Source organism: Leopardus geoffroyi, chromosome E3 (assembly GCF_018350155.1).
Source record: "Leopardus geoffroyi isolate Oge1 chromosome E3, O.geoffroyi_Oge1_pat1.0, whole genome shotgun sequence".
Classification (NCBI taxonomy): Eukaryota; Metazoa; Chordata; class Mammalia; order Carnivora; family Felidae; genus Leopardus; species Leopardus geoffroyi.
In genome coordinates this window covers 28,361,225-28,379,049 of record NC_059340.1, presented here as the reverse complement: position 1 = coordinate 28,379,049, position 17,825 = coordinate 28,361,225, and the positions used below count along the sequence as shown (strand labels likewise).

Below are 17,825 nucleotides of genomic sequence, written 5' to 3'. Positions count from 1 at the left end.
CGAAAATCATATGACTTCACTCCTATGAGGACTTTAAGAGACAAAACAGAAGAACATAAGGGAAGAGAAACAAAAATAATATAAAAACAGGGAGGGGGACAAAACAAAAGAGACTCATAAATATGGAGAACAAACTGAGGGTTGCTGGAGGGGTTGTGGGAGGGGGGATGGGCTAAATGGGTAAGGGGCACTAAGGAATCTGCTGAAATCATTGCTTCACTATATACTAACTAATTTGGATGTAAATTTTAAAAAATAAAAAATAAAGTTAAAAAGAAAAAAAAAAGACAGTCCACCTGGCCCAGTGGAAGGATGGTAATCGATGAGTGACCTCAGGATCTTCATTTTTGAATGACTTTGTTGTGCAGTACACATTCTTGCACATAATTTCATTCAAGCTGTACCAACATTTGTTTTGTGGAGCTTTTATATGGTTGCAGAATCTGATTCAGAGTAGTTAAGTAACTTGTTCAAGATCACACAGCAGTTCCATGGCAGGGCTGGGGCCAGAATCTAGTTCTTTGGATCCCCAGATACATAGTGTATGGGGGTGGGGAGATCAGCGTGGGAGGGCACTGAAGGAAAAGGTTCTAAAGGTGGATGGTAAGGCTTGGACTGTAGGAGCTGACTCAGACACGCCTGGTTCTAAATGAGGCTGTGCCTACCACATGTGAGCTATGAGATCTCGGGACAAACTGAGGACTCTCTCAGACCTTTTGTTTCTTACCTATAAAACTGGGACAACTACACCAACAATTCTCCTTCTTTTTCACCTTATAAGGGCCCCCAATTCATGAAGCTATATGAATGCTTGTGAACTCAGATGCCGTGCAGATGTCTGGATGCAAAAACATAGTGGGATAACTTTTATTTCTTCAGACGGAGCAGCGTGCATTTGCAGGCACTCTGCGGCAATGGGAAAGAGGAGAAGACAATGAAGAGCTTGTGTTTTCAGCACCTTGAAATTATGTCTGTTACGGTGTTTTTTTGGCTGCCAGTAACAGAAACCAAGTCTGTGCAAAATGGCAGTTTATAAGACAATGTGAGGGCATCTCAGGATACATATTCAGTGATTATTTGAGCATTAAATGCAACGTAAGACTAGAAGAAAGGGTGGTAATGTGTTGACAAAATTTGTGGATCAGTGACTCCTTTTCCACATGTCCCATTTCCTGGAGACTCCTGTTTCTATTCTTTTCTCAATATTACAGAAGGGCTATTTTCTGCTTTTTGTTTTGTTTTTGTTTTTTGTTTTTTTTGTTCTTTGTTTTTGTTTGTTTGTTTGTTTTTGTCTCCAGCCTGGGTAAAAAATGGTTTATTCTCATGCTTATCTAGGAAATATGCATGAGGTAGATTGAGAACTCCTTTTGGCCTTAACGCCCCTTTATAGATTAGTGTACCAAGCTGGGAATTTTTCTACAGAAAACATTTATCTCTATGACCTGGGTGAAATTCTCCAGGTTATAGAGCCCCTGTTTCTTGTAACGTTGGGCTGAGCCTCAAAGTATCTGAGTTCCCTTCACGGGATTCCCTGGCCCTTTCTCTTTTGAATGGCTCATCACCTAAATAGATGGATTTGGTCCCCTAGTTCTGAGATTCTGTCCCCTAGATGGACTTGTAGGGATTTTGGAGTCGTTCTTTCCTTGCCAAATTGGCTAACCTTCAGAGGGTCCATACCCCAACTGCCTGTTTGGGCTGGTTTAGTAATCAGAAGGTCTAAGACCCTCATCCTTTGAGTGGACTGCCCCATTCGAATTAATACCTGAGAACGGATTTGTCTAGTATATCAGAAGTCTGAACCTCCAGTCTCCTGGCTAGAATGGTCCAGCCCTCAACTTGTGAGATTCAAATTGCCTGGAGTCCCTGTGTTCCAAAGTAAAACGTGCTTCTCTAGAGGCAAATTTGTCCTAAATTTGGTAAAGGGGCCTTGTTTCCTAAAGAAAGTGACTGCTTCAGTTGAGCTGCCCTGCAGAGGAAGTTGTAGGATGGAAAAACTTTTTTTCTTAAGACAAAGCTTATTTGTGTGCATTTCTTTCCTTCTTTTAAACCTTTGTGAAGCAACTTCTATTTGGAGATATGCTATAGAGCATTCTGGTGGTTCTGTTGTGTGGGCCTTCTCCGCGGCTGCATCAATGCTGATGTCTGCTCTTTAACAATTTATGCTGAAATTAACATGTGTTGGCTCACTTGCTGCCGTTATTTCCTATTGTATATTTTGGGAGGAAGCAAAACCTTGGATGCATGTTATAATCGTGGAGCCAAAGATCCGATTCCATCTCTGCTGACAAAATGAGAAATGCAACCTGGTGGGCCAGGAAGATAGTGTTATACATGAACATACTAGACCTTTTGGGGGGTTCTGTGAGGGATGATCTAAAATGGGAATTTACACTTAAAACCCGTAGAGAGGCGGGCAATATTTTTATCTCCTGGCCTTTAAGATGACAAGATCCACCTGGCCCTTATCTCTTGCTGGTTGCCAAAGTGAGCCCCAAACACAAGCAGATGTTACCGTACATGTTCTTAAATTGTGTCTGACAAACCCTGTGATTCTTCAGAAATTCTTTGAGGCTGTTCCTGGGGCAGGGTGTGTGTGTGTGTGTGTGTGTGTGTGTATGTGTGTGTGTGTGTGAGAGAGAGAGAGAGAGAGAGAGAGAGAGAGAGAGATGGATGCCAAATGGCCTGGGTCTTGGATCCCAACTCCTCTCTATCCAGAGACATTCTGTTTTGTTTGTTTGTTTGTTTGTTTGTTTGTTTGTTTGTTTTTTAAATCTGATTTAAATATAGAGTTCTAGATTTCTTATTTTGGAAGAATCTCATGTCAGGTTTTAAGACCTAGAAGCAGACTAGCTTACTTAGGCAAAAAAGGAATTTAGTAAAGAGAATTCAGGGGACATCAAGAAGTTAAAGGCAAGATGGATGGATATGCAGGCTCCAGGAAGCTTGTACCTGGGAGAGCTCCAGGATCTCACTAGCAGGAATTAAATGGGTTCACTTTTCAGGGCTTCAGTGTTGGGCTTCCCACCAGCTTTCCCGTCTTTCTGTTAGGAAATGGTTTTGGAATTTGTGTTTAAATTCTCAGGAGCAAGAATCTGATTGGCTTAGATTGGAGGGGTAACTGGGTCGAGTAAGTAGGCTCATTCTTATGCATTTTGTAAAAATTTAGGTTGTGTGTGGAGAGCAGTGATGAGACTGTGTTGAAATCTACTAGATAAAAGAAGCAGGACCTTGAGATGCATGGAAAGTGATCACATTATGGCACCTTTTTTGATATTCATCTTCCAGCAACAAATGGTGAAATTACCCCTGCTCCTCCACGTTTACCTGCCACCCGGCTTTGTTAGTAGTACATTAGAGGCCTCTCTACCGCTTGGGTATGGAATCCCCTGTGTGCCTAGGCGAAAGTGGAAATACCTTCACTGACATTCTCAAGACAACATGGGAGGAGTAGTTTGCTAAAGGAAGGTTGAGATGATGTGGCCAAAGGATGTGACCATGGATGCTAGGTGGGACCAAACAACTATCAGGACAACAGAGATGGCGTATGGGAAGGATTTTCTGCTGAGAAGAAGCTCACAGGCCCCTGGGTCTTGAATATTGATGCCAGACATTCTCGGTAAGCCAGTGCTTAGGCCACTGCTTCTTAAAGCTTGGCTCCTGGACCAGCAGCATCAGCACCACCTGGCGTCTTATTAGGCATGAAGTTTCTCGGGCTCCACCCAGACCTTCTGAATCAGAAGCTCTGGGACTGGGGCCCAGCACTAGGTTTTAACAAGGTCTGCACGATTCCGATGCACTCTCAGGTTGGAGAACCAGCAACCTCGCCAATCATTCTGAATGTTAAGCAGATGTCCAGAGATTCCTTTACTCCTTCACTTCCAATATTTGCTTTTTCTTTTTTAAAAAAAAAAATTTTTTTTTTAATGTTTATTTATTTTTGAGACCGAAGAGAGACAAAGCATGAACAGGGGAGGGGCAGAGAGAGAGGGAGATACAGAATCCGAAACAGGCTCACAGGCTCTGAGGTGTCAGCATAGAGCCTGACACGGGGCTCGAACTCATGGACCACGAGATCATGACCTGAGCCGAAGTCAGCCGCTTAACTGACCGAGCCACCCAGGCGCCCGTATTTGCTTTTTCTTAATACTCCCAGCTGCCACCACTGGTTCTGCGCTCCTGGCTCCACAAGAGGAGCTGGAACTCGTGAGAACACCGTGCTCTCCCTAACTTCACATGCAGTGTTGCACCACCACTTCTCTTGCAAGATTTCTGTGGTAAGCTTACTCCGCGGGCCTCAGAAATATCCTGTTATCTGTGGTGGAGGGAATAGTGTCACATCCCAGTTTCCAAAGAATCCCATTTTTTCTCAAAAAAGAAAAGTATGGGGCACCTGGGTGGCTCAGTTGGTAAAGCATCCAACTTTGGCTCAGGTCATAATCTCACGGTACATGAGTTTGAGCCCCGCGTCAGGCTCTGTGCTAACAGCTCAGAGCCTGGAGCCTGCTTCACATTCTGTGTCTCCCTCTCTCTGCCCCTCCCCTGCTCGCTCTCTGTCTCTCTAAAATGAATAAACATTAAAGAAAAGAGAAGTATGAACATAAGCTTAGGAATTCAGAGGTGTTCAGGAGTTACTTTGACAGGATTAGTGTGCCAAGTACTCCTAGATCACTAGACTGGATGACAGAGAGTGCTCAGTGTGTTCTATACTGCTGAACTTCTCAGAACTTTTAATAAGCTAGAGAGAGCGGAGAATCTCCAAGAAGGGGAATATAGTATATAATTTACCTGAATGCATTTAATTAAGCAGGGCTCATATTCTAGGAACATATTCTGACTTAGACACTATCCCTAGACACTAGCTGTGAGCCCCCCCCCCCCCCCCAAACTCTTTCGCCTTGTGGAGTGTGCTGGGAATTTTTCTGGTGATTGTTTCTGAAATATTTAATGGTGTCAGTGAAACTTGACATAAGGTTAAAAATTAAGTCTTCCGTCATAAATCTTCCGTTCCTACATTCGAAACTTAATGAATGAGTTTGCTGGCCCGAGGATCAAGAAATTTGGCTTCAAGTTCTGGAGTTAGCCTCCTTTTTGCCAGTTGTGGGGATTTGGAGATGAGGGTGTGGGAGAACATCTCAAGGGCTCTGTGCATTTCTAACCCTCCACCAATATTAAAATTCCAAAAGAGGCTATCATGTTTTATGGCATTTGAATTGTAGCAATTTATGGTTAACATTCAACTTTACCTTTTTATGACCATTACTGTTTGACATTTGGAGTGCTTTAGAACATTCCAATATAGTCTTAGCACCTTTTTACCTCCAAAGCAAATTTCTCTGGACATCTTTAATTGCCTGTTTCTATTCAGAGCAAAATAAAGTAAAATTTAAACTTAAAATCTCTGACCTGAAGCCCCCAAGCAGACCGAATTACCTGTTTTTTTTTTTTTTAATAATAAATTTTGATAGGTTATATCATGCCTCCTGTGTGCCAACTGAGCATTTTTCTGAAGAATTATTTGACCTCAGAGCTGGCTTGAGTTGGTTCCATATCTGATGGGCCCTGATCTGGAGGCTTTGGTCATCCAGATGCATGGGCTGCTCCATTTCAGATCCTTGGACGAAAAGCAGTTACTGTTCAGGTTACTTCTCAGAGCTGCACTGACTTGTGGGACTGTCACATGGCCTAGGAGTCACATGGCCTAATTTATTATTGAGCGGTGGCTGTGTGGAGATGAGAGTTTAAGACCATGAACTTTAGGGTTGGGTAGACCCAGATTCAAATTTATCTTTGCTATCTATAACTTGAGCCATCTCAATGATGTTTAATATATCTTTACAAGCTTTGGTGGCAGAGAAACAAGTGTTTTGGAATGCTGGGGTAGAGATTTTTTTTTCCAGGGTGACTGAAGAATTGTCTACTCTTTCCCCTTATTATCTCTGATGATATTGAATTTGGGTTTGAAAGCTTTTTTTTTTTTTTTTTTTACAAAAGTGTCCTTAAATGGAAGAATATACTTTATAGTTAGTGAAATTTATTTATTTTGCAGTGCCTTATGAACAGTTAAGGATTGTAGTTAAGAGGGGGACTTTCCAAATTGGGTGCATGTGAATGTGTACCTTTTAGAGACCCTGGAGCCCAAGGGAGACTAAACTGAGACATGTTGTAATGGCTCCTGTTCTTTGTGACCACTTTGATTCCAGTAGGTTTCTGTGTCTGTAGCTCAATGCATTAGTTACATCAGGCAGAAAGGCGGGAGAGAAAGAGGAAGAGAAGGAAAGAGGGATAAATATACATAGATATACAGAGAAAGAGAAAGTGAGAGAGATTCTCACAAACCCATAACCCACCCTAAATGCTTATACATGAGAATATGAATACACATTGTGACCCACATACAGCCAGGACCCTATGTGGCCCTGTCTTGCCTAATGTCTCATTTTTATCAGAAACAGAGTTGAAAACAAATCAAAACCTTATTCAAAGTCTTAGAAAATGACAAAGAAGGGAATAAATTCCAATTTCCTACCTATTTCATAAAACTTCTCTATTTCTCTGTCTCAGTGTCTCATACTTAGGAATGATTCCTTTTCTCTGTACTGCCCCCGATGTTTCTTGATATATAAGTTAGGAAGCTCTTCTGCTTTTTCCACTTCCCTATCTACTTTAGTATTTTAAAAATTATTTTTATATGTATCAAATAAGCCTTTTTTCTTTATTTTTCTTCCCTATGTACGATCATTTGGATTCTGCCTGGATTAACATTCTTTAGAGAAACAATAGGATAGACATTATATAGAGACACACATACATCCATATATCATATCTGTATCTCTATATCTCTATATCATCTATATCATCTATATCACCTATATCATCTATATCATCTATATCTATATCTATATCTATATCTATATCTATATCTATATCTATATATCTATATCTAATCTATGTCTGTATCTAGAGAGAGAGAGAGGGAGGCACTTATAAGGAATCAGCTTATACAGTTATGGAGACTACTAAGTCCCAAGATCTGTAGTTAGCAAGTTGGAGACCCAGGAGAGCCAAAAGCACAAATTCCAGTCTGGTTTCAGTTCAAGTTCAGACAAGGCCCATGTCCCAGCTCCAGTCAGGGCCAACCTCTTTCTTCTATTCAGGCCTTCCACTGATTAGATGAGGGTCATCCACATTAGGGAGGGTCACCTGCTTTACTCAGCCTATCTGTTCAAATGTTAATCTCATCCCCAAACACCCTCAGGGACACCAGAATGTTTGGCCAGATGTCTGCCCCCACTCCAGTCAAGCTGACACATAAAATCGACCATCACACTTACTAATAAACGGGATTTCCCGAGCTAGAGCAAGATTTGTTCCCCCTTAACAGGCAGAAGAGTTATATTACAAACAGAATTTAACACATCTTTCTCTTAATCCAGTCTCAAAAACTTTACAGGAGCACCACGAGAATTAGAGAAGGCATGTGTAAAGTAGCAAGTGCATATCACAGGATAGGGGCTCAAAGGAAGGAAGCTGTGTTTTCAGTCATCCTCGCTTTCTTTTAGATTTGGACAGATGCTCATAGGCTGGGTGTGAGACAATGCACGAAACAAAAGAGAAAGAACAGCGAGTCTGCTTTCTAAGACATGCCCCCTTCAGGTGGTTGTGTGGACGAGTGAGTGTTAATGCAGCTTAATGCAGTCAATTGGCGAATAATGGATTACCCTGCACTGTGGTGGGACGGCATTAGGCCCTCTGGATACACACAGAAACAAGACAAAGCCTTTTCCTTGGAGGAGCTCACCTTTTAATAGAAAAGATAGTCTGGTAAACAGATTTAAAAAAGAAAAAAAACCCAACAATGTGTAAAGCGCTAATTAGAGAGAGATAGAAAATTCCCAGAACACAGAGGATGGAGTGACAAAATCCACCTGTGACAAAATGATCTGGGTTTTCAAGGATGAGTATGTGTTCTCCTGAGAAGGAGAATAACAATGATTTTGCCTCTAGTGTGTTAGGCATCTTCATGTCTTTCAAATTTTCGTGCTAAAATTTTTCACTTAATTTATTCCTTATGAGAACCCCTAGGAGATGGATATTAATACCCCATTTTACAGATGAAGATACAGGCTCAGAGAGGTTCAGTTGTACACAGCAGGGAGGAGGGAAGCCAAGGTATGAACCAAGGATTTTTTGGATTCAACCCCCTAGAAGGGAAGAATTGCAAAGACAGAGTGATGTGAAAGGGCCCGGGTGCACTCTCAACATGTTTTAGGAGCACACGACTAAGGGTTACATTGCAGGAAAATCATTCTCTGTGGGGATATGGCCTTTGGGGTTGGAGACGGAGCATTGGATCTGGGAGAAGATGGACGTGGGTGGATGGGACACAGATGGGGACAGGGAAGGCGATCACTGTGCGGAGTATTAATGGTTGTCTGTCTCTCCACTCATAGAGGTGTGGGTGGGGGTCAGGTTTGTAATTAAGAGTGTGGGGCTCACACGTACCTTATTTTGAACTCTGCCACTGCTAGCTCAGAAATGCTAGCTCCACAACCATAAAATTTGGGTAGTTACAGTACCCAACTCCAGGAACTGTTGATGGGAAAAGGAGACTGTGCATGTAAATTGCTTAACAACATACCCAACATCGATTAATTGCTCAATAAATGTAATTGTTATCATTACTGCCATCCATTCTCTTGGCAGGGTATAGACCCATTTTCCTAGTGTACCTACTTAGGGAACTTTAAGAATAGTCATCATACATTCTTGGCAGGTTCTCTGTGTGTATCTGTGCAATCATATGCTGTAGATACAGCTGTGCTCTCCAAGGGCCCCTCGTAATTTATGCCAGGCTGCTGGTCTCACAGGCTATTTATATTTGTCCTGCTGTCTTATAAGGGCTGCCTCTGCGACATAATCATTTTTGCAACTCGTCTGCAAGACTGATGAAAGCAAACCCATGTTCATCTGTGTCTGTATGGCAGGTGGAGGTGACTGCAGTCGCCATGGTCATGTGCGGCTCTTCCCCTATGCATGAGGCTGGCGTTGCATATGGGATCTCAGTGGTAATGCAGTTTCCTGGAATGTGGTTAACTAGCCTGCATTTGCCTTGTGCTCAGTGTTGTGCCCAGTGCTGCATCACCACACACCCGTGTGCGGATCTTCATAGGGCCCTTTACTGTGTGTTCTTGGGCGATTTCCTTAAATTCCCTGAACTCTGTTTCCCCAACTGTACTGTAGGGATGATATTCTATATCTTGTAGGGAAGTTATGAATATTCAGATAATGTGGTTAAAATATCCGGCATCTTGTAGATATTTAGTGAATGTAAGCAATTAATCTTACTCTGCACATTCATGCACTGGACTTTGAATTCCCAAGGAAAGGAACTCTATCTCATTAATATTTGTATCCCCAGTGCCTACCACATAGCAGGCACACATGTGTGTTAATTGAGTGAATAATCAACTAAGTAAGGTAGGCATTATCCCCCTGCTTTTTTTATAGATGAGAAAATGGAAACTCAAAGAGTGATAGTCACCACATGGAGGAGAAGGAACCGGAACTTGATTTCTAGAGGACTCCAAAGGCCAAATTCTCTTCTCTGAAACTGGAGTTTTGATTCTGCCAGATTTTGATGAAAATTAGCATTTAGTGCCTTAATCTCTTTCAATTCTGCTTTGTTAAAGGGATGTTAATAAGAGTAACATTTCCTGAACATCTGTGTACCAGGGGCCATGCTGGATATTTTATGAACATTACATTATTGAACTTGCAAGCAAGCAGCAAGACCCAGGTTCCAATCCCAGCTGGTCGAATGCCAAGCTGATCTTTAAATTCTCTTCCACACTAGTGTTTGCTTTAGCTAGAGATGTGGCTCAACATAGGATGAATCTCTGAGATGAAGGATTTCTAGCAGACTTGTTACAAGAGCTCAGGTGGACAAACCCTGAAAGGCAGATGCTGAATCAGAATCAACACATATGTGAGGGTCTCCTTGAGATGTGGTGGTTTCTCCATCTCTAATTCCACCAGGACTGGGCTGATCTCCATTTACATGCTGGGTGATGGATATGTCCTAAGGCAGAATTATTTATTTAAACCATCAGGTGCACAAATCAGATTTCAGTTACCAAGAAAAGTACATTGTATATCCATTTCTGTAGAAAAATCAGAGAGTAAAAACCTTGATTAACAATCCATATATATCTCAGCTATCCTCCCCCATTGTTGTTACTTGAAAACTTCCCAAGGAGGCCATGGGGGTTTTCCTTGATAGGAAGAAGTCCTTGTCAAGTGCTGAGATGCTTGGAGAGTACTGTAATTCAGGATAATGAAGCTCCTTTACGCTGGCAATTCAAAAAGATAATTACCTGACATTGATTTACTCATCTCCCTTATTAAAAGAACTCCAATTTTGTTCAGGATAGAAGTGTACCCAACTAAAACTCTTGATTTCCCAGATTCCCTTGAAGCTAGAAGTAGCCAAATGATACAGACATGGCCAAGGAGATCAAAACAGTTTGCCGGGTGGAACTTCCAGGAAAGTTTCTGCTTTCTTGGTAGAAGGGGGCAGGTGTCCTTTTATTCATTACTGCTACTCATTGCTCATTTTACTCATTGCTACCGCTGCTATTATACATGCGCGTGCACGTGCACACACACACACACACACACGTGCATGTTTCCTGCTTGATGTTACTTATGTTGCGGATATGAGGCCTGGGAGCAGAGCAGACTGTAAAGGAAAGCTAAGAGAGCTACAGAGATGCTTATCTTGAGACCATGTGATCATTGAACCAAGTCAGCAGCCTTCTTGTTATATGAAAGGAGGGACCTATTTGTTAATTGGCCATTCTATTACTTGCAGCTGAGCGCGTTCCCAAATGAATTATATGAATTTACTGAGGCATGTCTTATAAGGCCTACCACTTACAGGAGCATGTTGCCTGGTTCTCAGATCACTAGTGTGTGTCCTATAGTAGGGATGGGGGTTGAGGGGAATCAAGATAGCCTGGTCCTCATTTCCTGAGCTGGTTCAGCATTTTATTTTTGAGTCTTTTAATGAATCTGAGCTTAAGGAGAGAGCCAGGCCCCTTTCCTCCCTGCATTATACATCAGGGAGCAACAAGGTCAATGGGGCATAGAGTGAGCCCATGGAGGAGAACTCTGACAGTCTCTCATATGGATGAAGACTTGGAGATATTATCAGCCTTTTAAGAGATGTGAATTTCCCAGAGGGAAGGCAATTGGCTTTTTATTTGAGCTATGAGGATGATGGATCCGGAAACAAGAAGCATGGTGGAATACAGGTATAAATAAAGCTGATCATCTCTGAGGTGGATTCATCAACATAATCTATGAAGACGGCTTGGTTTTTGTGGGAGCTGCCCCTTGCTCATATCACAGTGCTTTCTTAGTGTTGGGAGTGGGGTTTGTAAGCCAGTGAGAACAAATATGGTAATTGGAGAACTTCTATAAAGGGTAGCAAATGATGAAATGTATCTGTTGCACCATTGACTCTTAAATAGATCTGACACATCTATGCAAAGAGCTTTGGGCCATTTGGAAGCCCTGGCAGAACAACCAACTACAGTTGTCTGGGTTGTGCACTGTGTAAAGCCAGGAGGTGCCAGTTGCCTAAAATGATCATATGTGACGACCCCATGAGAAGTGCATGGTGATTTTAACTATCTCTGATGCTCATCTGAGCTTCTCTGGCAACTACCCTCATTGACCTTGCCTTTTCCCCCCACTCCTGTTCATTTATTCATCTTCCAATTCAAAAAAAATTGTTTTGAGCCGTTGCTCTATTCCAGACCCCTTGCTAGGGCCTGAGAAAACGATGGTGAAAACAGGCAGATCTGGCCTATTCTTACAAAGCTTATATGCCTAACAAGGAAGATAAATATTAAACACAGAAATAAATGTAAATTTGCAGACATGGTTAGCATAGAATGGAGAGGCATTTCATACTAGGAAAACTTAAAATGTAGAGTTTTCAGCTGGTCTGAAAATCCAGGGACTACTGGAACTGCAGTCTGTAGGACTAATGGAAGTTACTGGAGCAAAGAAAAGGAAAAGCATGCCTGGGTGAGGGAACAGCATGTTCAAAGTCCTATAGTGGGAGGAAGTTGGCTGAGTGCAGGGGACTGAGAGGAAGCCAGGATGACCAGTGTGGTGTTGGAGAGGGGGTGCTCGCTCTCTAGAACTAATTCAGCTGTCTGGTTTTGAAAACCTGTTTGGACACTCTTACTGCCAGCTGTCCTGTGTAGGTCTGTTTTGCCTCCTTCACATCAGTCTCATCGGAGCCCCCATCATCCAACTCTACCAAGCCACCCACACCACAGGATGGGGCCTCATCTCTCACCTCCCCTTGAGATTCACAGCATGAGAAGCTTGAATATAGCCACAGCACTGTTCTACTCCCCAGCGTCCGAAGAACCCAGGGCTCCCAAAGCATTGTTATTTGTCCAGACGGGACAAGATGGACTGTCCAGATCTCCACTTGCCATCTCAAGTAAAACACTAGGATGCTACAAAACGAAGTCTGGCCTTTCCAAACCCTTGCTCTATAACTTAGCTTGCAGACCTCACATTATTTCCATTGCCAGTCCTTTTGGAAAATGAACAGTTGGATGAGCCAGGAGGGAAGGGAGAAGGGAGGAGGGGAAAAAAAGAACACACGAACTCTTTCTTAAGAAATCAGAAGGGCAGTAGGCGGACGAAAGGACTCTGTTTGTTCCTTGCTCTTGGCATGGTGGTCAAGAGCATGGGCTTTGATGGAGCCAGGTGCTCAGCCCAGCTGTGCTGTTTTTTTATCCATGTGATTCTAGGCAGAGTTTTCTACTGCTCTGAGTCTGTTTCTTCAACTCCTCAAAAAAAAAAAAAAAGGATAATTATACTTACATTCAAGAGTTGCTTTGAAGATGAACTCAGATAATACAACAGAGCTCTTAGGCACGTGGTAAGTTGTCAGTAAATCGTAGCTGTTATTATTTTATTATCATTAACAAGCATAAAGAAGAGAAAGGTAGACTTTTGTTTATCAGAGCAGAAAACTAAAAAAAAAATTGCTGGAGCTCATAAAAGATGATAGAATAATCTTTTGGGACTGTCAGCATTTTAGACTTCAGACATTGAAATATCAACAGGATGGACCATCTGTCACGGGTGTTGTAGAGAAGATTACCACTTCGAGGGTCCTTCTGTGAGGGATAGTAGAGGAAGGCCATTGTATTAAATCATCAGGGCTTCTCCTTAGCTACCAGATGCTCTGAGTTTTGCCACTCTTCCAAGAGCTTACCACACTCTGATCTTTGGAGATAGCTTGGCATCATTCCTTCTGTCTGTCTGTCTTATGACATAAACCTAAAAGTCCCAGATGTAGTATTTCTTGTGTAGTGGAAGATCCTCTGAGTTTTTATCTGATGCAGTTTTGAACCTCTGTTGATGGTGATGCTGTCCAATTAGAGAGCCAGGTCTTCTGAGACACCTGGCTGGCTCAGTCCGCTGAGCGTCTGACTCTTGATTTCAGCTCAGGTCAGTATCTCATGGTTCATGAGTTCAAGCTCTGCATTGGGCTCTGTGTTGACATTGAGAAGCCTGCTTGGGATTCTCTCTCTCCCTCTCTGCCCCTCCCCCACTTGCTCGCTCTCTCTCTCTCTCTCTCTCTCTCAAAATAAATAAACTTGAAAAAAAATTCTACTGAAAAAACAAGCCAGCTCTTCCTATGCCTAGTGCATTCCTATCAGCATGTTACTGACACGGGAGAACCTGAGCTCTTTGGGCAGATAGATTTGGGTTTGAATCCCTCTAGGCTGGCTGTGTGACCCTGAGTAAGTGGTTTACTCTCTCCGAGCCCCGTTTCCTTATTTATCAGGAAATGATACCCCTGTGTGAGTGCTCTGGCGTGGGGGGAGGTTTAGAGATAATGTCCACATAGTGACTAGCACAATATCTGACACAGTGTGTGGACTTTCGGACACAGGAACCAGAAATTATAACAATAAACACAATGATAATAGTTAATATTATTGATATTGCTACTTATTCAACATATTTTTTAAACTATCAAAAGAGCTGCTTCATTTGAAGCAGCCACAGAGAAATGAATACCTTGCCTTTGGTTGGGGAGAGAACACCGCAGAGAGATGAGAAAGACTTGATTGGCAGAAGTTTGGGGCTCTCTGTGTGTGTATGTGTGTGTGTGTGTGTTTGTGTGTGTGTGTGTGTGTGTTTATAAAATTGGCAGTCCTAAAAAGAAGTTACAAGAGTAGCTACCCGAGGAGAAACTGATCACAAAGCTGAGTGTAAGCAAGAATTATACTTTCCTTCTGTGCTACAGGAGTGCCGCACCCTCTGGGGGCTGCTTTTCATTTGTAATCTGAGTAACTCAGTCGAGCTGCCGACAGCCAACCTTGCATTGATTGGGAACTCTGCAGGGGCGCTCAGGCACCAGGGCACCCCAGGACCATCGTTTCCCTTATCAGTCATCACTCTCCACGGTGAGCGTGCGTGTGTGTGTGTGTGTGTGTGTGTGTGTGGGTGCGCATGCACGCGTGTGTGTCCATGTCATAGTGCTGGGACGATTATTCTTGGCCTTTGTGGGACCTGGTGGAGAGAACTGCAGATTAGAGCTCTGTCCAGACGTAGCCTCTGACAGCAAAAGGCCTTGTCCTTAGGCTGACCCCAGCCCCCTATCAAAGGGCCTGCCTGAGAAAGCTCCATGCTGCCCAGAGACTGTTCTAGTCAACACCTGACGTAGACCACTGACTTTTCTTTCTTAGGCCATTTACTAAAAAGGTCTTATAATTGTAAAGATGCATCTCTTAAAACTCAAGTGTTTTTCTCAAGGAAAAGCCTTTCATTTTAAATATACTGATCAGAAGGATAGGACCTCTGTCTTCCAGTCTCTGGAGGAGGGTAGAATCCTAACTTCGATGACAGCCAGCTGGCAGACACAGCTGGCCTAATCGCATTTATCCTGACCAAGCCTTTGTAAATTTCCTCTTCTCTGACTCGGCTGAGCCCCTGCTCCCCCTAACTATCCCTTCAGAACACCCAGATCGTTTTTGCACAAATGGAATGGAGTCCTGCTTTTCGCCCTGCTGTCAGTAGTTACTGAGTAAAATAGAAAATAAAATCTGTTTTTACCACTTTAATTATTGTCCACTGTATTTGTCTTGGCCTTGGAAAGGCTTTCACAGGGCAGAGTGGATGTATTTCTTTGATGTCTGGTCACCGGCAGAGGGTCAAGGGATGTTTCTCTTCTTTCTTTCCTGAACAAGAGACTGCGTCAGGCCATTGTGACAGTGCCTGGATATTAACACAATGGACATAAAATGGGAATGATAATAATACCTGCTTAATGAAGTTGTCCTGAGGCTTAATTAAGTTAATGGAGCTAATTGACCTGGAGAAGCAGAGTATTTCAGACTCCTCACCCTCCCCTGGGATGCACTAAGGCTTCCAGGAATCTTACAGCTCTCAGGCCCACAGACCCTTTCCTTTGGGGATGTCAGAGAATGTCCCTGGTGAAGGTGAGAGACATGGTATGGTTATCGAGCACGTAAGTATGTGCCAGGCACTAAGCAAGACCCTCTATCCTTTGTCTCAGGTAGGTCTTCCAATAGAACTTCTGTTTGTAAGGTAAGGAGGGAAAAGCAATTTGGCAGATTGGCCACCAGAATTTATCTCTTTTCCCTCTTCTTAAACCCCATAGGAGAGATAGCAGGAAGGAGGGGAGGAATGAGGGAGGGAGGGAGGAAGGTATTATCTTACAAAGAGCACAGAATAGACCAGGAGAAATTTAGATGGATTCTGGGAGGTGGAAAACAGAAAAGGTGATGAGTGGCATCGAGGAACAGAGACAGTTATAACCGGCATTTTGAGGCACAGAGTACTAGGGAAGGCAGGAATGAGTTGGTACTTAGAAACTGTACATGGAGCTTTGACCCTCCCGATTCCCCTGCCCCTCCCCTGATACAGTCAGACAACTCCCTCTCCTCCCAACCCTCACCCCTGCCACACGGAAGTGGAATTTCTATATTGATAAACGAGAAAAGCCCAGGACTCATGGGGTCAACAGGGATAGCAGACAGTTGGAAAGAGAAATGGGAAAACCCTGGGGCCTCTCAGCTCCCTTGTCCTCCTCATCCAGATGCTTGGAGGCTTTTTATCTGGAGAAACGGACAGATCCATGAGAAAAGACGTCAAGATACTGAAATCTTGTGGTTCTCCAATGAACAAGCTGACTCACTGCCTCATCGTCTTAGGAGAAGTTTCATCAGCCAACACCATACCCCGCATGCGTGGAACTCACGAAGGGCTTTCTAGAGTCCTCTCTTCAGTCTGATCACCACTCAGTGCAGGAAATCTCCAGGCTGAAAGGGAAAGACCCAAATAAGCAAGAAACAAGGCAAGAACAAGAAAAATGTACAGTATTTAAATAAGGGGAGGTAAATATTAGGAGGATCAGCTAAAGCAGTGGAGAGTGGCTGCCCCAGGGAGCAAGATTCAGGAGCGAGGAGGATTGAAACTGCTGAGTTTCATGGTAAGACTTTTAGCACTCTTTGATTTTTCTTTAAATTTGTGTATCTGGCAAATAGAAAATTTAATCTTATAATCTTACGGGAAAGAAATGCTTCCCATTGAACAGAGGAGTCAACGGAGGCTCAGAAGGGTAAGGTGACTGGCCCAGTATGACGGCAGGCACATCATAGAGCCAGATTCGAACCCACAAGTATCTGTCTTCAAACCTCAGGATGTTGCTCTTTCTCCTGAGTGATTCCGTGCTCGCTATGTAAAAATCAGTTAAAGAAAACCAGCCTCTGACAGATAACATTCCCCTTACGAGCCTTCTGTGAGGTCAGTTCGAGTGAGTCGAGTGTTCAGTAAAGTCTTCAAGTCCCTCATTAAGGGAATGAGACTGGGGGCTCTGGGCTGTTCACTGCATGATTCCAGGCACGATCTCCGTTGTGGCCCAGACGGTTATTGCTGCAACTCAATATGGTGGCCCCCGAGGACTCCCGGAAGACAGCAAAGAATGAGAAATCCATGGTCTTAAAATACATTATTGATGTCTGACTGCATTGGGAACCAGGGAGTTTGGAGGCATCCTTTTAGAGTTTTGTTTTTTTCTTTTTTCTCTCTTTTTTTTTTTCAAATCTCCTTCCTTTTCCAAAATAAATAAATAAAATGGACTCCATGCCAGAAATCCAAATCTTTGTAAGCATTTCTTTTTCAAGTGTTAGCAGGAGTTTTCATAGTTTGGGTTGCCCCAAGAAATGCCAACCTCTTATTTTCTCTCCTGCCATTAAAGGCAAGCAGTGCAGGGCTGCTAGAAGTTTAACCTCTAAGTTGATCAATGGAGACAGTTGAGGAGGGAGAAAGACCTTGAGAAAGACATACTGTGTCTTGATTCAGTGTCTGACAACTCATATGCATTTGGGACTGATATTGGGGAATCCAAGGATTGGTGGCTTTTCTTTTTAGTGAAAAGCACCCTTATGCAGGTCAATTTGGAATAATAATAGTTCTGTTCATCAAAGGCCATCTCTTCTCAGAGGCCTCCTCTGACTGCCTACCTACCCAACCATGGGATAGGTTAGGTGTTTAGGTTTAGGTTTCTATGGAAGCCCTTCTACTTACTTTGTAGCATGAGTGGTAGCACGAACTGTGCTTAAATGGAATTGTTGGTTTATTTTTCAACTTAATTTCCTGATTATAACCTTTGCAAGGTTAGGGACTGTGCCTGTCTTGTGCAATACAGTATCTCCTCACCTGGCACACAGCAGCCTTAATAAATATTTCCTGATAGACCA

At 43.0% G+C, this 17,825-nt stretch overlaps 1 long non-coding RNA gene across 1 annotated transcript in view; it reads left to right on the top strand.

Annotated features, from left to right (window-relative positions):
• The first annotated feature begins 16,334 nt into the window (after positions 1–16,334).
• LOC123589007 overlaps positions 16,335–17,825 on the top strand; it is a 172,769-nt gene continuing 171,278 nt past the window's right edge. Inside the window, exon 1 of the long non-coding RNA XR_006708117.1 lies at positions 16,335–16,555. This is a non-coding gene — a long non-coding RNA (uncharacterized LOC123589007). The remainder of the gene's footprint in view (positions 16,556–17,825) is intronic.